Source organism: Lissotriton helveticus, chromosome 8, assembly GCF_964261635.1.
Source record: "Lissotriton helveticus chromosome 8, aLisHel1.1, whole genome shotgun sequence".
NCBI classification, from domain to species: domain Eukaryota; kingdom Metazoa; phylum Chordata; class Amphibia; order Caudata; family Salamandridae; genus Lissotriton; species Lissotriton helveticus.
In genome coordinates, this window is record NC_136069.1 from 1,253,603,996 (window position 1) to 1,253,621,508 (window position 17,513).

Below are 17,513 nucleotides of genomic sequence, written 5' to 3' on the forward strand. Positions count from 1 at the left end.
ATTTATTTCCTGACAGTCAGTGTAAACATATTTGAATATAAACTGAAAAGAAGTCTTATAGGGTTTGTATGGGATTAGTGATGTCACGGTGGGTGAGGTGAAGGAGACAGACAACGGACAGATCTGCGCAGCATGAATCAAAATACACATGTTTTAATTTCACATAGCTTACTCTGTTCTTTTTTCCCCCCTCTTTCTGACATCCCACATCAAGCAACATCTTCTGTGTTGCAGTTTTTTTTTCTCTCCATCTCTCAGAATGGCATCAACCGCCAGTATCTTCTACCCTACTGGGAATGACTGCCACAAGAACAGCTTCTAGATAATACCGGATTTAGGAGTTGGCATCATCGTTTAACGAAATCTGCTTTAAAACTGTGATAAGCTGGCTTACAGGGAAAGCAAATTAATTATTTAACTGGCCAAAGAAAATAATTGAATTTCCTCTCGCTGTGCAGTACACGTGTACTTGTAGGCACACAGCAAGCAGCTTTGGTTTGTTCGATTGATTTTGATATGAATTTGGATTCTGTCTATTGATGAAATGCCAAAGACTAGAATCACCTCTGATATCAAAAGCAGCTCTTTCTTTATGTAAGGTGATTCCAAGAGTGCCTAACCAGCATGAGTGGTCTGCAAGATGAAGTACATTTATCTGTTCAAATGAGTGTTAATGAAGAAATAGCAGAATTTGAAATGCTGTCTAAATGTCCCATTTTTCTATAATTTGACCTGAAATCGAAAAGCTGATCCTGAGATAGGTGCATGTGCAGAGGAGTCCCTGGCTCCCTGCCACACGCTACTGGACCAGTTAAAGGTGAGTCATTTCTCGGTTATAGGGAGTTGAAGTTTCCAAGAGGCATACGTGTTGAACCGGGCAGTTGAATAGAAACACAAGGTGTGAGAAGTAGTATGTGTTATTGAACACTGACACACTAGAAACAAATATGTTTGAGGTAGTTCACTCAAGTTCACTCAAAGAAGAAGGAGAGGGGCCCTCCACCTGAATAGAGGTAAACCAAATCCTAAAACCAAGACTTAAAACAACATTATGTGCACAATGCACTTTCCCTTTCAACCTCCTTAGGTAAAAAAAATCGAAATTGACTGTACCAACATCATGATCCACATCTACACTCTGCAGAAAACTTTGCTGCCCTTTGGTTTCCCAGTCATCCCTACTTCAAGATGCTTACTGTGATACTGTCAAAATGCAGATCTCACATGGGGTGACCCTTCATTATTCTATAGTATGATACCATAATGTATATCTCTCCTCTAGACCTTGTGACAAAACCAATCTATAAATAGATCTACTTCTCGATGCTACTCGCCTCCACCTGCACAGAATCATTAAACTCTCTCTAACCTTAGTTGACGGCTCACCATCCATCCATGTCATAGATTATTCTTTACTTACAGGGCATCCCTGATCTATCAGGGACAGTACCCTGGAAACTACCAGGCCATATTGAGCCTAATGTACATGACTACTGGAACAAGCTGCCATCCTTCATTTCCCCAAGTTTATTAGAGAAATTCATATAAATCCATGTAAGTCTAGATGCTGTCCTTTCCACAACAACAAAGCATTGGTTCAGGAGATACTTTAATAATAAATGAGAGATGGAAAACAGCAACATTGAAGGGATTTTTTCTGCACCTATCCATGAACTTCAAATGTATGGACTGTTCCATCCCCGAGAAATGCTGGAACACTACAGTGCTCTCACTGTGCCACTGGATCAAAGCTACACCAGACAGAAGAGCCTCAACCAGGGCAACATTTGTCTTGGGTTGCTTATGTTTTGGTTCAGGGAGGACCCTGCCTGGCAGTTTGAGCTGGATTGTTCCTATTGGAGCAGGTTCTAGACTGAATTGAATAATGCTGTCTCCAACTGAGGTGGAATAGTGAGCAAAATAATAATAGACTGGGAGGCGGCTTCGAGTAATTATCAGTGATCGAGATTACTTCAAGCATTCCTTCCATCACCTTTTTGTATACTTCAGTGCGATGCCCTGAGTGTGACAGGTATTACGCCCAGACATGGGTCCCATATTTACCGTAACACTGGAGCAATGCTACACCCCATTGAAGAGCACCAATCAGGCAAAACTGGTCATGGGCTATTTGTGTTATGGTTAAGGGAGGACATGGACTGGCAGTTTGGGCTGGACTATTTCTATTGGAGCAGGGTCATGACTGATTTTAGTATGGCTGCGTCCAAACTAAGGTGACAGATTCTGGACAGCTTTGGTACAGAGTGAACTTTCTACCAGCAAGATGCAATATGTTGGCTTTACATCATGTTTGCATTCTTGGCATGTTGTACACCCTTTAGGTATTATTGTGATCAACACTAAAATAATGATAGCCCCAGCATATTGTGGGTCTCTCTTGGCATGAATGCATTGCTTATTTCTTTGGAGAAAATGATTCCTCAATACATGTTGGTGACTGTTAAATCTCGTATTATTGTACCAGAAGTATCCAGCTAACTCTTGTTATCTCAGGGTCACCCCAAAGCTTTGTTCTTTGGTAAAGTCAACCAAGAGAATGTATTTTCTCTAATCAGTAAAATAAAACCTACTGACAATAACCTACTGACTAGGCTGTCCATCAACCTCCTTTCCACAGGTCTTTCAATCATGTATTAATACTGTTTTCGAATACCCCTCCCCAAGAGATAACTTTGCACTGGGTGTGCCAACAGGCAACCATAACTACCTAATTTAAAAAGCTAATTTCAACAGCTTGCATCCCAGCAGTTATGAACCTCCTGCTGCACAATCAACAAGGATCATCTGAAAGATGATAGTTTTCAAATTTCAAATGTAAATAACCCAGAACAATGTGCCAATCTCTCAAAAAAAGCTTCAGTCCTAACCATAGTTTGGAGACAGCTCTTTACCATGTAACTGGCAAAATCTTTAAAAAACGTTTGAACTGTCTAGATCTCTCCAAGACCTTTGATATCAATGATCATTATAGCCTGCTTAGCAGGTTTTCCCAAGGGAAATGGAAGGGATTCAGGGGCTTAGGTGAGCCTCCTCATTTTCCAGTAAAATGAACTTTAGAACTTAACAGGGTCCTTTCTTTTTCCTGCCGATGACAATTGTGAAGTACTTTAGGAATCCCCCCTTGCCTCAAATTTTCAATATTTACAGCCATCTCCTTTTGACATCTTGTAGTTAATTCAAGACTCATTGGCCACAACAATTTAAGTAACAGAACCTATCTCTTTGCATTCGATAAGGAGATGGACAATTTCATGCTACCAATTCTCAGAAGAGCTATTGTTGGGCTCCATTGGTATCAGCGAAGGATAACCTATACAAGACTCTGGTAATAACCAAACATCTTGTCAAGATGTTGCAGATAACATACAATATGAGGAGTATGCTAGCAGTAAGACAGAGCTAGTATGATGAAGTTTCCAAAGACAGAAGTATCTTCACCAGCTAAAAATGGAAAATAGATTTCAATAAAAAAATCCATGTATCCTACACTAATAGGTTTATGGTTCTAGACTCCAATATCTGACAGAAAACTGCCTCCTAACTCCTAAGATTGAACAATAAAAAGTATTGTACCAGGGGCTCTTTCATTCAACTTTCTTCCATTTTACCAACATGAGAAGCCTCATGTTCAATTACCTTTTTTCAATGTTGACAATGCAAAGCATGAAAGCATACTAAGAAATTACAATATCAATACATTATGAGTAAAACAATGTTACATAATTAGGTTAAAAAAATAGTTAAAACAAGAGATTATATCGTCAAGTCCGTTTTACACACAGAGGGGGAAATCCTCTCAACACAGCAGCTTTGTTCAAAATTGCCAGATTTTCCTTAGCTTAATCACAGACCCCAAGTAATTGAATATTGTGCAACAATCTGTGAAGTGGTCATAGTTGCAAGAACAGGGAAGCAAGATGAAATTTTTTTTAAACTTTAAATCATGTAAAATAGAAATAAAGAGGACATTTTAAAAAACAACTATAAAAGCAGTCCATTTATTCTTGTATAAAAAGTAATGCATCATGGCATACAGTCAACTAGCAGTGCATAATGATGAGCCATTGTATGAATACATCACTATTAGCCTGTAAATGTAAAGTGCAATCCTGTATTCGCTTGTTGTATTGTACAACCAGAGACCATAAAAAGGCAACCTAAAAGGCTAAAATGAGATGAGGTGTGAGAGGTTTTGACTGTAAAAAATATAAATGTATTCTTGTATGAGAGCCGAGGCATTGCAGCATACACAGAAATACAAACTTTAATTTTGCTCATCATAAAAAAAAGTCTGTTTAAAGTTCAAAGTTGGATATGCGAGTAAGCTTTGTGTATTGAACTTGTGTATGTTTTTTCAATTTCTTTCAGATTGTTACTTGTCAAGCTGGATTGCTTATCCAATTCAATAAATAGAACTCGACCAGAAGTAAGAGGCATATGGATAAGAATGTTCATAAATTCCAAACAAAACATTATGATTTTGAAATCTGGCCATTACATTTCCATGTGACTCATTAGAAAGGAGTTTATGGAGGTTTGCTCAATTTTTCCAACTCCGTAGGTGCGAGGGCCAAAAGGCTCATTGCCTTGCAAGCTAGTTGGACTGGAACCCCTTCCAATAGCTTAATTACATCTGGTCGACACGATCCTACATGTAGCAGTCTTAAAGATGGATGAAGGAGTTTCTTCCTGAGTGACAATAAGGCCAGACGGATACACAACAAATGAAGCAATGTTTTTGACACTCCATGGTTGGCTAAGACTGTTTCCATGCAGGGTTAAGTCTTTTGATGGAAACACACCCAGCCTAATTAGAATCAGGTCGTGCTTCTTAGACTTGGAAAAATGTGCGGTCAGGTATGGCTGAGGGTCCCATACTGTGTATGAGGGCAAACCAACCACGCTTGGCGTTCACTCACCAAAGTGCCTTTAACTGAGAAGAATTATTGACGCTTGGCTGCTTTATTAACCCCTTCCATGCTGATGACGGCCCCCAGCCGTCATGCATCACGGTGCTCATGTGCTGATGACGGCTGGGGGCCGTCATGAACCCACCCACTTTTAAAAAACGGCCGCACAGGCGCAGAATCGCGCCCGCGCCCAAGGGGTTAATTACTCGTTTGAAAACAGAATATTCCACTGACGTGCACCAAGCCTCTTCTAATTACAGTTCTGCTATTTCCTGTTGTAGTAGGGGAACACAGATTTATTAGCAAGAGCCTGCTTTTCTATTTCAAGCCGGAACTCATGGACTAAAGTATTTTCATGTGCTGCCCTCATCCTCCAGTAAATTTTATGAGGGTGCCATGTCTAACCAGGCCCTGGTGTTTCTGGCCAAACTCAAGCCTGATTTGAGCTTGCAGAACATGTCTTGGGATTGCAAACAAATTTAAAAAAAGGCTTGATTACCTTTGCCTTTCAGTAATTCCGAGCCGTACGCAAAGAAGGGGATGAATTTCACTCCCACAACCTGCAAAAGGTGGTTTGTGGATCAGTTTCTTATCTTTTGTTGCAGGGTTTTGAATGCAAACGTCAATTTGTTTGCTGTTACACGCCTAGATAACAAATGCTGTTTAAAATTCAAGTGACAATCTAGATACACTCCCAGGTATTTATAGGTTGTAATCAATTCTAGGGCATTTCCATTTGCCCACCAAGTAAATTTGGGCTGTTTGTTGTCACGTGGGCTCTTCAAATATAGAACTTTCGTTTTACTGTAGTTAAGTCTCAGACACAGATTTGTAGTATAGCCCAGTACTTGGTCAATCAACCGCTGCAGGCATATTTGGATTTTGCTGAGTAGAACAATATCATTAGCATATTAAAAGCTTCTGATTTGTTCTTTACTCAGCCTAGGTGAATCTCCGTGCACTAAGGATAGGTGGTTGTCCAAATCGGCTGTATAGATGTTAAAAAGGCAGTATGCAAGAACGCATCCTTGTTTTAAGCCAAGATTAGTGGTAATGCTTTGGCCATCTCCTAGCTTTATTTGTACCCATGTGTTTGAGTAAAGATTAATGACTGCCTCCAAAGGTTTCATTGGCACGCCCCATTGTGCCATCTTTATCCATACCCTGGCCCATGGGACTTTGTCAAAGGCAGTTTTTAAGTCAATGAAACAAGCGTAGTGTTTTTTTGTTTAATGATTCCTTGCTTGGCTAAAAGAGTAACATTTGATAAATGAGTTAAGGTACCCATTCCTGCTCTGAAACCTGTCTGGGGTTTGGGGACTATGTTTGTACAAGTTACCCAGTCTTCTAATTCAAGCAACATATTTGAGGCATAAATCTTGGTTTCAACATCAATTCATGCAGTTCATCTATAATTATTAGGGTTTGAACGCTTCTCTGATTTACATAGTGGATGGAAAATGCTGCCTCATCAAGATTTCCAAATAATACCTGTTTCCAGAGCATAGTTGAACAGGGGGTTATATATGATGACCAAAAACTGAAATCCTTTTCGAATAGAGCATTTGGGATTGCCATTTGGCCCTGTTGCCCCCACAGGACTGAGCCTTTTCATGATATGAACCATCTGCTTTTGATCAATTTTTAAGTGGCCCACCTCAGACATTTTCGAAGTTGGTTGAATCCCACAAGGCTCTGCGGATGTAAAACTGACCTGATCTGCGTGATTATAAGCGGTGGCAATATGGGTTGTCCATACAGCTTCTATCATGTCAGTATTATAATGCTGATTACTGCTGTTGTCCAATTTGTTCATTTCTACCCAAAAGTGTTTGTGATTCTTTTGCTGACTTGCGTGTAGCAATGTGATCCAAATGCACCTGCTATCCTTGGCTTTTGACACCCTGATCTCTTTATTGTAAGCATGTTTCATTCTGACAGTGTTGGTGATTGTGTGTTGACTTGCTTGATTTCCACACAAACATGCACTTCTGAGCTCCCTATTAAAGCTTTCGCATGGACCTTTGTTTTGACGTGAACCATTCTTTCCTATACTGGCCTATGACTAGTTTGGTTGGGGGCTTGATCGAAAATGTCATGTTAAGGGTCTCTGTGAGAACCTCCCAAGCTTGTATTCCGGGTCGTCCTGTCTTTGAGGATTGGTGATTCCTGACTGAGGTGAGTGGTAATGAAGTCCATGTTTTCCTCTATCATCACTCCCTTCCATTTAAGGTGCCTTAGATTGACAATTTGCAACTGAGAGAATCGCTCAGACTTCTAAAACATGAACACCAAGGTGAAGATTTGGGTGAAGTGGTCACTGTCTGATTTTCCTTTTATATTGAAATTCGTGATTCCCCTGAACAAGTCGAGGTCTACCAAGGTGAAACCCATTGTAGAGCATGCCCTTTTGGTCACTCCTGTGAAGGAAGCTGGATGATCCATTGATCAATTGGACAGGATCCTTTAAGTGTAAAAAGGCCCAAAGCTTCGAGCACAGAAATTCATTTTTTGCCAGGCAAGTCATGCCTTGTTTGATTACCAAGCTTGTCCTGGAATTGGCCTAGGAAATTTACTTCAGAACCCTGTAGTAAGTTCATATTGAAATTGCACGACAATATTATTCTAGCCTGTGGATATGTGGACTTTAAGGATTTGAGTGTCCTCATCACGGGCTGTTTTTTTTCCACTTTGTGCTTCTTAGCTGGATGCATATAAAGATTCAGGAAAATCAGTGTGAAGTGGGGGGCTGCTTCAAGCCTAACACACTATATCCATGACATGTCAAATTTCACCTCCTAGTGGATCCATAATATGTCAGTTGAAATATAGATTGACAGGCCCCTTTCTGCTCTGCTGGTCCTTGCCTCTTTGATTGCTGTATTGTGATATTCCTTACATCCCACCATAGATGTATGTGACAACTGCCAGGTTTCTTGTAATAACAGAACCTCATGTTCTTGAAGAAAATGTGAAAAAAATCATCCTCACCCACCTTACTGCTTGGGCCACTCACATTACAAGAACTTATTTTACAAGGATAGGCCTGTGGTAGTGAGCTTAAAGGCCTCCCTCATGCCTCTCTGTTGCATTTACTACTGAAGAGCCCATCTTGCCAGTACTCCCTAAAGGTGGCTGTCTGGTGGATTGCTTTACAGCTGATATATGCCTGGTTATATGGTATCCTTCCTTAACTACTATGGGGTGATATGGGCCAATCTAATTGATGCTGTCTCTTTAAACTTTACCGCGAGGTAGATCACATGACCGCTTAGAGGAGCGTATTTAAAATCGAGTCAGGCCCAGGGTTGGTGTTGTCGATTTTATCCGCCAAGAGGACGCCGACAGCCATCTTCTGTCCGGGCTCTTGTTAACCTGACTAATGACCGCATCTTGGTAAGTGATTTGTAGCGTAGGGCACCGACTTAACTTACTAGATCTAGATATAGAAACGGTCGGAATCTAAACTGACTACTATTTATGTCGTTATTCCTCTTTGTGTACATAGACTCGCATAACTCGAGCCTGCGCCACAGCGGCCGACTATGAAATAGGAAGTCGCGCTTGAATATACATCTGTGTTTGATCCGTATGAAGTATTCCAAATTTACTACGACCACCTTGGGGATTATAATGCAACCCCCTATGGTGAGTACAGACTGCATTGATATCACTAAGTAACTAAAAGGTAGCCGTTGTTTATATTAGACACACGCAACTAAGTACCTTTATGCGTTTGTGTCGTTGTTTTTAGATATCTCAGGTCAAGGAGTTCCAAACGAGTTATTTGAAACAAGTGCTACCGACTATCTTTCGATTGCACATGATTTTAATTTAAGGAACACATAAAAAGAAATAAACCATCGTGAGGACAATTGTAATGATTAAGAAGGTAAACTTATTAAGTATTTCTCTTGAATTTAGCCCTCTAGCTGCAATTAGTTTACGACTTGAAAGACTTCAATATTTATTTGTATGCCTTTTAGATACAACAGTGGTAATAGGTAAAAACCTCACCTCGATGAAAATACATCAGCAAACCGCTGTCGCTTCGTTCCCGTGAAGGACCATATTTTTAAAGACATTATGACTGGCAAGTCCTAATTGGTGAGTGAAGTGTAATAGCCTTATTCCTGTGAATATCAAGTCGCTGTACAGGATGTTTAGAACTTTTTTAATTTAAAAAAAAATCCCCACCCTTTTTTCTATAAATAAAGAAATATAATAATTGCCTTTATTTTTCCATTAATTACAATTAGGTGCAGACTGTGATATCTCCAACAAGGCCGTCTCGTATTCATAAATAAAATCAGGCCATCGTTATCACAATATTGAATATTGATCATTGAAAACAACATCTACCATTTTTTAAGTAAGTCTTTAATGGTGGTTGTAAATATTCTTTAATAAGCCAAGACCTTGTGACATAACATCGTTATTTTTATATAAAAAGGTGTCTCGTAAGATGGGTCTCATCGTTTTGTTTGGCATCATTTATCTTAGCTTTATGTGGAGTAAGGCTACACCCACCTCTCCTCTAAATTTCCAAAATTATGAATAAGTATTGCTAATACACCCGAATTGGTTACATTGACAATTGGTGTAACTAGAGGATAAGGGTCCCTCAGGTTCTACTAAATGCAACTGCTAGTATTTTTTACTAACTTTTATAATTAAACTTATGTATACCATGTCTGTTATATATAGAGGGAAAAAGGTTGCCGTGTTATGGGATGAGAACATGTATTTGGGAAAAAAAGAGTTTTATGAATGGTTTTAAACTTATAAAATAGTTTTTTGTAGAAAGAAAAATAGTTATATTTATTTATGTTTTTTTCCAGCAATATCTATGCCTCCTGAAAAAGGCGCTTTTCCAACGCCGAAACGCGCGTCGACACTAATGATTGCCACTGTTTGATTTTAAACTGACTATTCTGATAAGTTGTATATGATTTTATGTAATTAATTGTTTATTATTGTAATTGTCAATTATGAATTGTATTTTTTATTACACGTATGCTTAATTAAAGATAATAGAGCTTTTAAAAGATTTTGCCATAATTGTTCTCTTCTATTGCAATCTCGGTTCCCTCAATGTTGTTCTAAATGCCTAGGTTTGATATACACATTAACCAATCGCCTCTTTCAGCATTGGTTTTAGCTGTAGCAGCTGACGTGGCTAGTGTATTGGTTCAACCTTCTTCATTTCAATAACCCCTGCTACAAAAGTACCCCTATGCTGTCATTCTTGGGCTGTGATGGTTTCAGCTGACCAGGTAGTGATTGGTATATCATTCCCTGGGCGTTCGAGATTTGGTCTAAATTCGATTGTTTCTATATTTCTGGACCCTTCAGTTTAAAATGTCATGAACACCCCTCGATTTATGATATGGGATCAACTCAATCTTTACGCCTTCCTGTATTATGGAGCCCTGCACCTGTCTCCCATGCCCCTTTGTGTCACTGCTGATGCCTCTGTCAGCCATGCATTCACTTTTGTAGCATGTGTGGTTGACTCAGAAGGAGAGCGGAGAGTTCTTTGGAGGTCTGTGTGGGGCTTCCCCAATGTCCCTTCTTGGTGATTTTCTTCCCCCAACCAATGGGCATTGTCATTCAATGGTTCAGGCCTCTCGGTGGGGAGAGGCCTTTTGGCATAGTGGTGATCCTCGATTGCTGAGATCTGACGAGGAAACCACTCAAATGCGTTGCTGATTGCTTACCTGTGTGAGCAGAAGCCTCCTGAGGGGGTAGTTGAGGTGCATGCAGACTGTGGGTTATATGCTTGACCGGTTCTGTGGGTGGTTCTATGGCAGGTTTCTTGTAACTATTGATGCTATGGACTTGCGTTTGTACAGGTACGATGTGTTCAACCAGTTGTATGACAGGCTTCTTTTCGCTAATATTGGCTTGTATTTGCATGGGTATAGTCTTGGTGCACAGTTTTTTCCCTTGCTTTTCCTGGCTTTCCTCAAGCGTTTATGTTCCCTCTTTGTGAGGGAAACTTGTAGACTTGTGCTTGGTGAGACTTCTGCTGTTTTTTCTCTTGGAACTAACTGTGTTAACAAAATATTTGCTGGACAATTCAGTTGTATCATCTCTATTTGGGAGGCTGAATCTATTTCTGACTCAATCTGCTAGGCAATAGGAGTATGAGCTCCTATTAGCTTACTCTTGCAATAGCACTGTATGCTGTCAATTTGTTGATTGCCAGGGTAGGTCTGTTTAAAGATTCCTTCACTTCCCCCAATAGTTCTGTCGGAAAAGGCGAACAGTGAAAAATGTATAATGTATCCATCATCGTGGAGCAATGACTTGTGGTAGGTGATGACTGGGTCCAGTTGAACTTTTGTTATAGTGTTCAATGCCTGCAGTTTATGTTCAATTCCTTGAACTTGGACTGCAAGTGCATTTAATAAGTCCGCTTGCATATCCAATTCATAATATATATATATATATATATATATATATATATATAGTCATGTAATCATGATAAGATGAAGAAATACATGTGCTGTTACACATATAAGACTAATAGGCCACATTGTTTGAGCTGAAAAATAATCGGATTTATCCGGAAATTATATTGTATGGACGTTGCAGCAACTTGAGCAGTCTTGGATTTATCCAAAGAGAATCTTAAAATGAATTATATTTATTATTTTATGAAGATTATGACATTTAAGCACTTTACATGTTTTTAAATGATGTTTTAAACATGTGTATATATATATATCAAGTGTGTCATAAAATATATTATTCTGCCTATTTGGTTTTAAACTACAAAACGATTTTTTGTGGTTACCTCAGTCTGTTGTTTATGCCCATTAACATGTGACCTATGATGTCAGAAAGTGGGAGTGGGAGTATTCACTTTAAATAGTAGATGGTGTTTTTTCCACTTTGACACGTAAACAAGGGCTTACGGGCTTGAAACGCGTTGTGTTGGGTCACTCGAAATAAACCATATTCTTGCCCACAAACCTCGGAGGTCTGTGTCTCTTTCCACGCCTAATCCGCCGTTGGCGGAATCAGGAAGTGGTTCGAGTTTCCACGATATATATATATATATATATATATATATATATATATATATATATATATTCAACGCTGAATCCTGACCGCCAAACGTGACGGAAACAACAGGCGCGGACCTCGTTTTCAATCCAAAGTGTTTAGTTGAATCGTAAACACGAACAAAGCCACATTACGAAGGTAAATGTAAGCAATCCATTTTAATTGCAGTTCAAGTGTAAGAGCAAGTGCCCTCCCTGACGCGTTTCGCTCCGCAAGCGGAGCTTGATCACATGACGCGTCAGGAGTAGGACGTGCATTACATTGAAATTAAAAGCCCAAGCGCCTAAAGAAACAGGACGCAAGGGTAACCACAAAGCAAATAGGCATATAATTCACCATTAAAGTAATCATACCACTCAGAATTTGTTTGCATGAATGGAAACAGGGGAGTACAAAATAACAGCATAGTGCTCAAAAAATCATGTCAAGAATTGGTACAAATCAATATAGCAAATAATCATGCAGAATCAAAACCAATTGTGAATTCGACACAACTACCTAAGGACTTGAACAATAAAGAAAAACAGAAAGTGTATACCACAACTGAAACATCAAGGATGACAATAAATCAGTATGTATGAACAGTTAATTGCAAGTGCATTCATAACAATCTATTTTTCCTCAGTCGCAAAGGTGTTGAATATGTTCTTGCTGAACCAAATTCATGACAATCCCTTGTCCTAAATGCCATGTCAATTGAGTGATGATAAGAAGTGCCTAAGTGCTAAAGTGCAAATGCTTAAAATTCATTGCCTGATACAATGAAATACATGGTACTGACTGCGGAAGAGCTAATATGAAAACTACAAGTATTCGCATGAAAAATGCAACAAACAAATTCATTACAACTCATGGAAAAATGCCAAAAAATGAAATTTTACATGTTCAATGTAAGGTCACATGAGAGATATATAGCTCAAAGAAAATGGTGTAATTCATCAAAAGCATTAAGGCCATTAGGGGCCCGAGTGTCGAATAACAGAATGAAAAATGCCTCTTTTTGACGCAGTAATTTCTCACGATCCCCACCTCTGCCTGGGTTAGCTACGGAACACAACAAAGTATATTTCAAATCTTTTAATTTCTTGTCGTGTACTGCTTTAAAATGGCGAGCCACCGGGTAATTCATATCCGAGTTAACAATAGCTCGGATGTGCTGCAGAATGCGCTGATGTGCAGGGAGTTTAGTGCTCCCAATATATGACAAGGAACATGTGCAGGTTAGTTGGTATACTACATATTCACTGCGACATGTCAGATGTTCTTTTATGGGGATCAACCTGTCATTGAAAGCCGATGTATAATGGGTTCCATTCACCGCAAATGTGCAAGCACGGCACGAAGTGCATCTGAAAAAAACAGATTTCTTTAACCAATTAGTATTAGGAGGCAATTCCGGTTGGGTTCTGTCTAATGCATCTTTCATAGAAGGGGCCCTCCTAAAAGTTATGGCTGGTAATTTAGGTAGAAATGGAGCTAGGATAACGTCAGTTAATACAATGGGCCACTCAGATCGGATGATGTTACTGATCTTAGATATCTGAGAACAAAAAGTGGTTATAAAACGAACAGAGCCCTGTTCTGTAGGATCCCTAATCTCCTTGTTTTTAGGAGTGAGGAGGTCATCTCGTGAACGAGCACGCACTTTGGACATTGCCTGATCGAGAATGGCTCTACTGTAACCCCGGCTAAGAAATCTAATCCTAGATTCAGTTAAACAATGTTCTAAACTTTCAGGGCTGCTGCAGATTCGTTTGATCCTGATGAATTCACCCAAAGGTATGCTATTGATGGTGTGAAGTGGGTGAGCACTGCGGGCATGCAAGATGGAATTGCCCGCAGTGCTTTTTCTATGGAGTTTGGTCTGAATGGTATCCTGATCAATGTAAAGCTGGACATCCAAGAATTCAGCCATATCGGATGTAATACTGGCCGTAAACTTAAGATTCCTGTCATTGACATTGATGTCCCTAACAAATGACGCTGCCTGGTCTTCGGTGCCTCGCCATATGATGAAAATATCATCAATAAAGCGCCAGTAATGCACCAAATGAGGAAGCCAATGTGCGTGAGTGACCCCGAGAACATGCCTCTCCCACCAGCCAACGTGGAGACAGGAGTAGCTGGGGGAGAAGCATGAACCCATGGCCACCCCGCGTTCCTGATGATAGAATTCCTTGCCAAATTGGAAATAGTTATTGAACAGGCATAACCGTATCATTTCCACAAGCATAAGGTTGTGATTTCTGAAACCTGCCTCTCGGCCATCCCAAAAATATTTTACTGCCTCAAGGCCCTGCTCGTGGTTGATGCTAGTATAAAGTGCCTCAATATCCATCACCAGAAAACAAAAATCAGGATACCAAGTGATATGACTGACCTTAACCAAAAAATCTGTAGTGTCTTTCAAAAATGAGGGAAGAGAAAACATATGTGATTGCAGAAAAAAATCAACATATTTGGAGATGTTCTCATTCATGCTACCCTGAGCTGAAATAATAGGACGGCCTGGAACAGGAACGGTGCATTTATGAATTTTGGGCAACAGATAAAACAAGGGAGTGATGGGATGTGAAACATTTAAGAACTTGGTTTCCTCTTTGGTTAGTAAGCCATTTCTGAACCAAAGATTGATGTTTTTTCTCGTATTTTCATGACTTTTTAGCATCATAAATTTGGTACACTTAGTGTAACACAAAAGATCACCAAGTTGCCTGTTTGCTTCAACAATATAATCTGTTTTGGCCCATAACACTGTGTTGCCCCCCTTGTCGGAACTTTTCACGATAACTTGATCATTGCCCTGAATTCTCTTTACAAGTTTGGTGTATTGCGTGTTGTTAAAATCAACCTGTCTTTTCATTTTCAGCACCTTTCTGTTCAGGGATTTAAATTCTGTTATAATCCTATCACTAAAGACATCTATAGCGTCTTTAGGCATCAAGGGTAAGAAAGTAGATTTGCCACGGAAAGTGGTGGGGGGAGAACAATTAACTTTGATAACTTGGCTTACTGTCAAATCAGTTTGTGTGTTGTTTTCTTGATCAAGAGACAATAATGACTGTAAACCCTGCAGGTGTTTCACTTGAAAAGACTCGACATTGGATGTCGCCACATCAGAAACAGCACGTGGTGTTGCATTATCAGGATGTAACAAAAAATACTTTTGCAATTTAATTTTCCTAATAAATTTAAAAACATCAATCCGTGCTTGGACATAGGAAAAGTCATTAGATGGACAGTACGACAATCCTAGAGAGAGGAGTTGTTCCTCCGCCTTAGACAAAGTCAAATCAGTCAAGTTAATCACAGTGTTATCATGCTCGCTCGTTAGTTGTTCCAATTCTTGCGAGTTTTGCCTCGTCTGCCACCTCTTTTTGGTGCTGCGTTTCCTGCAGCGTCGCTTTTGGCTGACACTTTGTCTGCTTGGGGAGGAATGTTCCGTGAGTGCAGAGAGTACCTCCGGTCCTCGCTGACAAAATTTAATTCATCAACCATAGAGAATTTAGTTAAGTCAATTGAACTTGCCGTTGATCGTGGAAAACTGTCTTCAGAGCCACTAAAGGACGCTACTGATAAATTGTCTTGATTGGTTGAGGTAGGGTCTATATTTGACCCAGCATCAGCAGTGGTGGTTGTTTGGTTTGTTTGTATGTATATATTTGTATATATATATATAAAATATTTGGCTTTGGCTGAGGCACAAGGTTGTGAAACGTATTGTCAGTTAGCTCGCATGTAATACCTTCATTAAAAAAAAAATTATGACGGTGTTAAATTGTATATATTCATAAGAACATTTTCACCCTTCTTCTTTAACTGTTTTTTGTAGCTTGTTTCAGGCAAGTCAACTCAGAGATTCAAAGCACCAAGATACATAAAAATGTAGGTTGCGTCATGTAACTGTTTTTTTGTTGTCCTCGCTTCTTCTTTCACTCACGTTGTTGCTCAATAGTCAATTATTCCATTATACACACAATACCACAAAATAGTGATTTTCCTTCTTTCACAGAGCAAGAAATATGGAATAGTATGATATATGTGCACCTACATTTAATATGTGCTAAAACAATTATGAATAAGGGCCATTAAGGTAAACTTGGTCAAATTGCTTAAATCATATCAAGGGGTCATAAAAACAAACTTTGCTAATCATATTATGCAGAGGAATACAACCACTTTATTAGCTAAGAATTAGGCAAAGGTCTGAAAAACCAACTTATGAACGTGTTTATAAATGACTGATGCCCATGAAACTGCTACTTTGACAACTCTTGTACTTATTTGTGATTTTGTAGAGTGCTTCATTTCGCCTTTCAGGAATTTCAGAGTGCTGCAACATTTTGAGGATCTGAATTAAGCTTTGAAGTGAGCTCTGAATTAACACAATAACCATTAGGGACCATCTTACAAAAAGTACCCTGGAAGTGCAATGGGCAGGTGTGATATTACAGAAGGATCCACCTGTAATACATATAGTGTTGGTGTACATGTAGTGCTGGCTCTATCCTAAAGGGAAATTCCATCATTTGCACAGAGAAGTGGACCTCTGTGCACCACAAAGAAAAGACACACAGTCAGTGCTGTGTACCTCCTGACTGTGCCCCTCCTGTGTACCATGACCTCCACAGACACCTCCTGCAGGGAAGTGGAGTCAGTTATCGAGCCTGTGTAGAGGGTTATCAGTGTTCCCCATAAAAGGGCAGGGTAGGTGCCACCTTCCCTGTGAAAGGCAGATCAGTTGTTTAAATCAACCAGTCTGTCTTTCACTAATGCGCTACCCCCAGGGCTAGTGCCCCGTTGCCTACGGGGTCAACAAAATATCAGTAACCGGGACCACTCCCTCTTTGCGTCCAGTGACCAACTTAAAGGTGCACCACAGCACAAACATGGGATAGTGTACCTTTACAGTAACACAGCCCCAGGTAGTTGCCAAGGTTTGCAGTAACCCATGTCCAGACATGTTAAAAGAATGACAACTCTTAAATAATTTGTTGGTTGCAAAGAGCATTAATGGATCACTGTCTTTTTTTGTGTTTTCAAGTGCATTTTTTGGTATTCACTGCAGTGCAGTTTACAAATCCCCATGACAGAAACCCACTAAAGTAGAACTCTTTTACACAGAAAGATTTTTTTGACTTGGAGGAAGAAACAGCTGAAGCGATAAAGAGGCAGAAACATCAACATATACGACGAATAGAGATGTGAACTCAGGCAGATTTGTACCACCCATTGGTAATAGTTTAGAAACCAATGCATATAAATCTTACAAAAAAATGAAACCACAACAGGGAATCTCTTTCCACTTTTTGTCGCCCCATTTCAAACTCATCTAAGTAATAGCCCAATGAAACTGCGGCCGAAAGGCCTCTGAATTTCTTTAACACATTTTTATGCACAAACGCGAAAGTGCAAACTAACTATGAATTAGTGTGCTGTGTTAATTGTCAAGTGATCTGCAATAGGTGTTGTACAAGGCCATTTGCTTTTACTACTGTGGTATTAAAA

The 17,513-nt window shown here is 39.6% G+C and overlaps 1 protein-coding gene across 1 annotated transcript in view; it reads right to left on the reverse strand.

Annotated features, from left to right (window-relative positions):
* LOC144773876 (gamma-aminobutyric acid receptor subunit gamma-3-like) overlaps window positions 1-17,513 on the reverse strand; it is a 329,908-nt gene that overhangs the window by 130,771 nt on the left and 181,624 nt on the right. The window lies entirely within an intron of this gene.